Here is a 6,858-nt window from a genome sequence, read left to right as displayed (position 1 = left end):
CTATTGTAAACTACTTTGACTATTTTACTGCTTGGCTCTGCTGTCAATGTTGAGACTAAAGTAGGAATCTTTCCTTCCTGTGTTCTGGCTAATGGATAACACTGGCTATCCATTAATTAAAGTACCAAACACCATCTTTTGGGTATTGGATGCTCTAACTAGTGTACAGTGCTTCCAATTCACCTATCGGAGTGCTGCATATCCATCCACAAAGCAGCCTCTATACTATGAGTGGCTGATGATTGGTACTATCCACCAGTAAGAGTGCTGGAGAGCAAGGTTTAAGGCCTGATAAGTTTTGAAACTGGGTCTCCAACTCTGCAATTACAGTAAAGTAGTGAAGAATTTGTGCTAGCTATTCAATAATTAATGGTATGTGTTGTCACCTTTATTCTCCAGCATCCCACAACTTCCTATTGAAATGGGCGGGGTGGGTGCACAATGAAATGATTCTCACAGAATTACATCATCTTAACCCCATCCCCTCTTCTAGGACCTGAGCATTGTAGCATTGGGTGTGAGGAGATGGGGTCTAATGATGTGACGATATTAAAATGAACCTCTATATACCCCTGCCTGTACCTTCTAAAATCCTTCCTATAAACCTCTAAGGATGACGCTAATTTGCGTACGCAGTCATACAATAAATAGAGACTCCAGACTCAGAACATGTGGTTCCGAAGCACAAAGTATTATTCAAGTAAAAGTACAGTCAGTTACATGCTATGATCTGTGTACAATTTAGCGCAAAGGAATTATACAGACCCAAGTACAGTATACATACGCAGCGCCTCTGGACCAGATCCCGGCCTTCAGGAAGAAAACCTCAATCAATCAGCATTCAGCAAGAAGACTAAAGACCCAGTGTTTGAGCACACATGTTTATACCCCCCCCCAGAATAGACAGGACAACAGAGAAGTTTCTTGCTTATGCCATTGGTTCCCAGGGGAGAAGCATATGTTACAGTGCATTTAACAGGCTGGTTCAAATAGACTCGCCCAGCCTCTAACAACTGAGGGTCTTTTCCCTCCCGCCTCCCCATGCTGCATCCTAACAGTTGTTCCTAAAATATACATTTTGTTGCTTGTAGTCTCTGAGGTCCATAAGTTGGGAATGCATGATGCGATCTCCACACCGATAGTACCGGAATTCTGTTGAAAGAGTACGCATCAGTTTGAAACCAAACACGGCTGTCTTAACATGTATAGAACCTTAGTTATCAAATATCTTTATTTCTCAGCATTTAAACTAACTGAACCAACTTAAATCATATACTTTAAAGCTTATTTAACCTTATGTGTGAATATGTAATGTGTGAGTATTCGGGATTTAATATAAAGACGTATTAATGTGTGAATGAGGAAGGGTGCACTTAACTCTCACTAAGTGAACATCTTAGCAGTGTGACATGCTGAGCCAGATAGTTCCACATGCCCACTTGTCAGCAGTCCCCCCCACCTGTCCCAGGCTTCAAAAGAAAAACTCTTTATTCTCCCAGTCTCTTGTGTGAAATGCAAATAGCCCAGCTACAAGAGACAGACCTAAGATGACACTCTAGTCTTTGAAATCATGTCCTTGCAGGAAGCCTGCTAATGTAGGTGTGTATTCGAGCCAGACCACCTGTAGTGAGGGCAGACACTGTCCAAGAAGCTTATCTACACAAGCTAGTTGTCACGTAGCCATTTCTAAAATATATCCTTTATAATACGTAAAGTCATGAAATAGGCTTCTGGTGAATCACCGTAACTTATGGTGATGGTCACAGATGCATTCGCATGATGCTAATAGTATTATCGCCACATGTACTAAAGTGTGAGTTTATCTGAAATGGCGCTTAGGCGGCCATTTTGCAAAATGGCGTCTTGTGGCCAGTCGCAAGATGGTGCCGCTGCGATTCAATTTTAAACTGATCTTGTCTCAGCCAATAATCCAGTTTCGACAGTCCACCCTTTGATAGCGAACAACATGCTATCACAATCTAATCTTAAAATTTAATTTAGGCTTACATTTATATATTATTTAGTGTTATTATGGGATGGCACAAGGTCGTTCTTAATCCATCAATAATGTGTCTCTGGTTGGGGACATAAAACTACTATTATACGCACACCGCGGATCTTGGAAGATCATGTGAAAGGTGTGGGGATGCACCAGTCTTATAAAAGCAGTGTTGAAGGGGAATTGAGACTTTACATTATCTGAGATGTTTTAAAAATAACATTTCAATAATACATTTTTATGCATGGCTAAATATAATACATTAAATGATGGTATTTCCTAGCTCAGGGTTGTAATGCAGTTCTGTATTTACCTCGGTATTCATACTGGCCACTATCATAATTTCATTCTTTCGTTTTACTCTATTTTTACATTTTCCACACTTCAACACAATAGGAACACACCGGACGCATATGCCAATTATTATGATGACAATCAGTATAAGGATTAAGAATTTACCTATGCTGGCGATCACTTCCTGGACCCATTCCCCTAGACCTGGGAACCATTTCACTGGGTTCAGCCATGAAACCCATCCTTCAGCCACGAAATTCCCACTTAAGCTGCAGAATTTCATCCATCTTCCGGTCAATCACCTCCTTAGGGTCGCTGGTATCATTGGTGACATAGGTGCAACATTTTACTCCAAATTGGGTGGCTAACATTACGCAATACCCTCCAGTAACAGCAGTTAAATAATTCAACACTAGCCTGTGTTGCACCAGTTCTTTCTTGTATGCTTGCAATTCTCTCCCTGTATACCTGAATGTGTCATCATACATCTCGGTGATATTATCTATCAATTTAGAAAGTTCCTGAATATATCTAAATTTTAATGTACCCCGAGCAATTCTGGTGGGATCCAGTGCGACTAAAACTTGAAAGCCAGTTGTCTCACTAATTAACTGAGTGGCTTTATGCATGTCACCAGGTATCATATTTCTCTTGCCTCTGTGTTCATATTGCGTGTGAAGATATGGTGATGGTGTGTTTTTATGTATATCAAGCATTTCAACATGTGTGAGGGTCATAACTTCTGGAAGTATTCTTCCCAAATAACATAACAATTACAATACTAAAATTGGTCAGACACTCCCCTGATTGGCATTGCACTCCTCCTGACTCCACTCCATCAGCACTGCCATCAGCTCCCATTTCCTCAATCGGTCCTCCATCACAGACACTGAGTATCCCCAAACAGATCATCATGACAAAAACTCTGAAAAAAAGAAGAACTAGGATGACCACAGCAGACCACTCCATTGCTGGAAACACTGATCTACACAGTTCTTTAGCTCAGATATCTCACCGTCACCTTTTTAATCCTTCTGGCACAAGCTCGCAATCGACAGGTCCACGTTATCGGCCTTGTCTCCGCCTTGTTTCTCCACCGGTTGGTTAACCTCCTTATAGTGAGTGGAATGGACCCACGTATCTTCCTCGGCCACCCTTTGAGGATGTTGTATCGTCAGATAAGGACCTTTCCACCGATCAGTCAAACAATCTGAGCTAAAAAAAAATTTGGATCATAACAAATTCTCCAGGTTTGACATCATGACAGCTTGCATTAAATATGTTGGTTAATAACACTTTCAATTTCTGTTATTCGCATTCATCTTCGTGAGACCCTGCACAGTAACCTCATTATCATATTTTCACATGAGGCTACCTGTTTGAACAGTATCTCAAAGGGGGGCAAATAAAGGAAAAGACAGTCTGGGATAATCTTAATGTTGTTACCCATCACCTTACACATGTTCTTGGAAATGTCACCTGTAAAATAAGTCCCCCTATAATTTTTTTTTATAATTCTAGGGATATAGTATCTGCATACAGGTTCCTGCAATTAAATCTTGTTATTAATAGCTACTGCTCTAAATAATGTCTGGGCCACTGGGTTGGATAGTATTCCGAGTAGTCGACCTCTGTCAGAGTTCAGCCGGGGATCGGCCGTCCCTTACCGTCCCACCAGCTTCCTCTGACTTCCCCGGCAGTCGGGCGGCTGGCGGGGCGACGTGGGAGGAGCTGAGCATTCACCCTGTAGCTGTGGTGTCAGGCGACCCGGTGAGCGGGGATCACAGTTTCCATCATGGGCGCCGCCATGACACTTTCCCTATGTCAGTACTTCCTTCCCTGAGTGGCCCGGCTGGTCAGCTGATGCTGTGGGCCTATCAGCAGGCTTCCAGGGGTATATATCCGGCTCCTGTGCTCCAGGTAGTTGCCTGAACAATCATTGTAGCCACTAGTGTAACTAGAGGAGTCTCGTTCCAGGTTCCCATGCTTCCAGTGTGTTTCTTCCAGAGCTTCTGAGCTATCTCATCACAGTGCCTTTACTATCAGCAGCCTGTGTGCAAGTTTAACCTCCATCTCACCACAGTGCCTTTACTAATCAACAGTCTGTGTGCAAGTTTAACCTCCATCTCACCACAGTGCCTTTACTAATCAACAGCCTGTGTGCAAGTTAACCCTCCATCTCACCACAGTGTTTTTACCATCACAGCCTGTGTGCAAGTTAACCCTTCATCTCACCGCAGTGCTTTTACCATCACAGCCTGTGTGCAAGTTAACCCTTCATCTCTTCGCAGAGCCTTTACCATCACAGCCTGTTCGCAAGTTAACCCTTCATCTCATCACAGTGCTTTCACCATCACAGCCTGTGTGCAGGTTAACCCTTCATCTCATTGCACCCTAGTGCATAATCTCCGGCCGGCAGTCCGGTATATACTTCGTGGGATATCCAGCTGTTACCCCAGCCTACCAATAAATATCCACACCTCTCTAGCCAGCATCTCAAGTGCCTTTCTCCAGCCAGGAGTTCTATCCCACTCCCCACGTGCCTATTCCAGGCATTACCCTTGGGCCACGGGTGTTTTTGATTCTCTTTTCCCCACAGGCCTTGGTCACCAAGTCAAAGGACCACGACCTGCATACAGGGAGCCGCACAAGCCCATATCCCACTTGGAGGGGTCACTGGCGAACACCTCCTTGTGACTTAGACTCCGCACCATTGACTAGGTCTAGCCAAAGACCAAGACTTGTGGATGCGGAGATCATATGTCCAGGCCCCTCGCCTTCGCCTCCTCCCGCAGCCTCAGACCTCGGCTTTCAAAAACCCGCCTCCCAGCGTGACAACCTCAGCCTGGCATGGCTGCCGTTTATCCTTAGCAGCCTTGTGTCCTATGAGTGGGAGATAAAGCACAACAGTTTAATATCATTTAAACATGACCTAAAATACAACAATAAATCGTCCACATTAGAACAGATACATTTTACATTAGAACAGATACATTGGCAGGTTGAAAAGATTGTAAACAGTCATATAAGGCCTGGGAGAAGATACTGGGGTTACCTATGAACCCATGGGAAACTCGTGTTCCTGTGTGGTGTTCTTCCCTTTGCAGTTCTTACTTACGTGTCCCACTTGGTGACAGTTAAAACATAATTTTGAACGGGGTGGATGAAAAGATTGTTGTGGGATTTGAGCAAGAGGGAAAGGTGGTGTGTATGGGTAAGGATAGGGAGGGTAAGGATATTGTGGGGGATATGAGTATGGGACCTGTGGTTGTATATGATATGTGGGGTAAGGATGTGTTTGCTGTGGTGTGGGATTGGTGAGGACCTGTAATTGTTCAGGTGCAGGTGTGTGTGTGTGGGTGCAGGTGTGTTGGTTGGCTGTGATGTTATTGTCATTCCTTCCAGAGCTTGGATACTGACAGCCATTAGTTTTTTGCTCTGAGTCTCTCTCTTCTTTGTGATAGTTTTATCATGTTCTATGGCAGACTCTATGAGGTTATCTATTGTAAGTCCCCTCCAGCCAGGCTGTGAGGTCTGAGCCCGAGTCTTTAAGTCGTCTCTCAGACCGTCCATGAGTACCGTGACTATCATTCCCCTGTGGTGAGTGCTATCTTTAATATCTTCTATCCCAGTGTACTGGGTGATAGCCTGCAGAGCCTGGTCGCAATAGTCTTCTGCAGTTTCACTCTCCTTTTGCTTGATTGTGAAAATTTTGTTCCAGTTATCTACTACTGGAAAATATATAACCAATTGAGTTACAATGCAGGAAACTTGGTTTACTTGGTCTGTTAAGGGAACGTCACCATCCAATATACAATCCATGATAAACTTTGTCACGTCGGTATTGCATGGCAGACAGGCCCTTAACACCACACGCCAATCTTTATTAGTTGGCTCATGTGAACTACCTAAATTTCTCAAAAATCTTTGACATTTGGCTAGTTCCTTTTTGTGATCTGGGAAATCATTTATGATGAAGTTTAGTTCCGCTCTTGTCCAAGGACAATGCATTACCACTTCCCTCGTGGGCACTACACCGTTTGCATCTGCATTTCTGTTCGGAACAGTTATCGTCCGAATGGGATGCAGACCGATAGCGTTGCTACCTCTGACCTGGTTACCTAGCTGGGCGTTTAATCTGCTGCTGCTACGTATGGTATTAACAACTTCCTCTACGGGTGCAGAGTGTGTTAACACTTCCCTTGCTGTTACCGATGGAGATGGCGTCACCACCCATGATTGTGGTGATGCAGCATCTATCATTTGCACAGCATGGGAAATGGCAGACATTACAATAGGCTCATCATCCACATCATAAACATTTTCTTTATGGTTGCTTAAGAGAGGGTACAAATTGCTTGTTACATTTTTATGGGTATTTTTGGTAACTGTACTTGCACCTCCATCCACATAAGGTGGGGGAGGTGAGCGTGAACTGCTGGCAATACTCTCCACAACGCTACATTGCCGCACATGCGCGCAATTTTGCGGCTCGTCCGTATTGCAATTTAGCGTTGCGGATGTATTTTCTGGCAATGCGCTCGCGACGCTAGTTTGCGTCGCTT

This window comes from Taudactylus pleione, unplaced genomic scaffold (genome assembly GCF_031769625.1).
Source record: "Taudactylus pleione unplaced genomic scaffold, aTauple2 ptg000053l, whole genome shotgun sequence".
NCBI lineage: Eukaryota > Metazoa > Chordata > Amphibia > Anura > Myobatrachidae > Taudactylus > Taudactylus pleione.
This window is presented reverse-complemented; position numbering follows the sequence as displayed.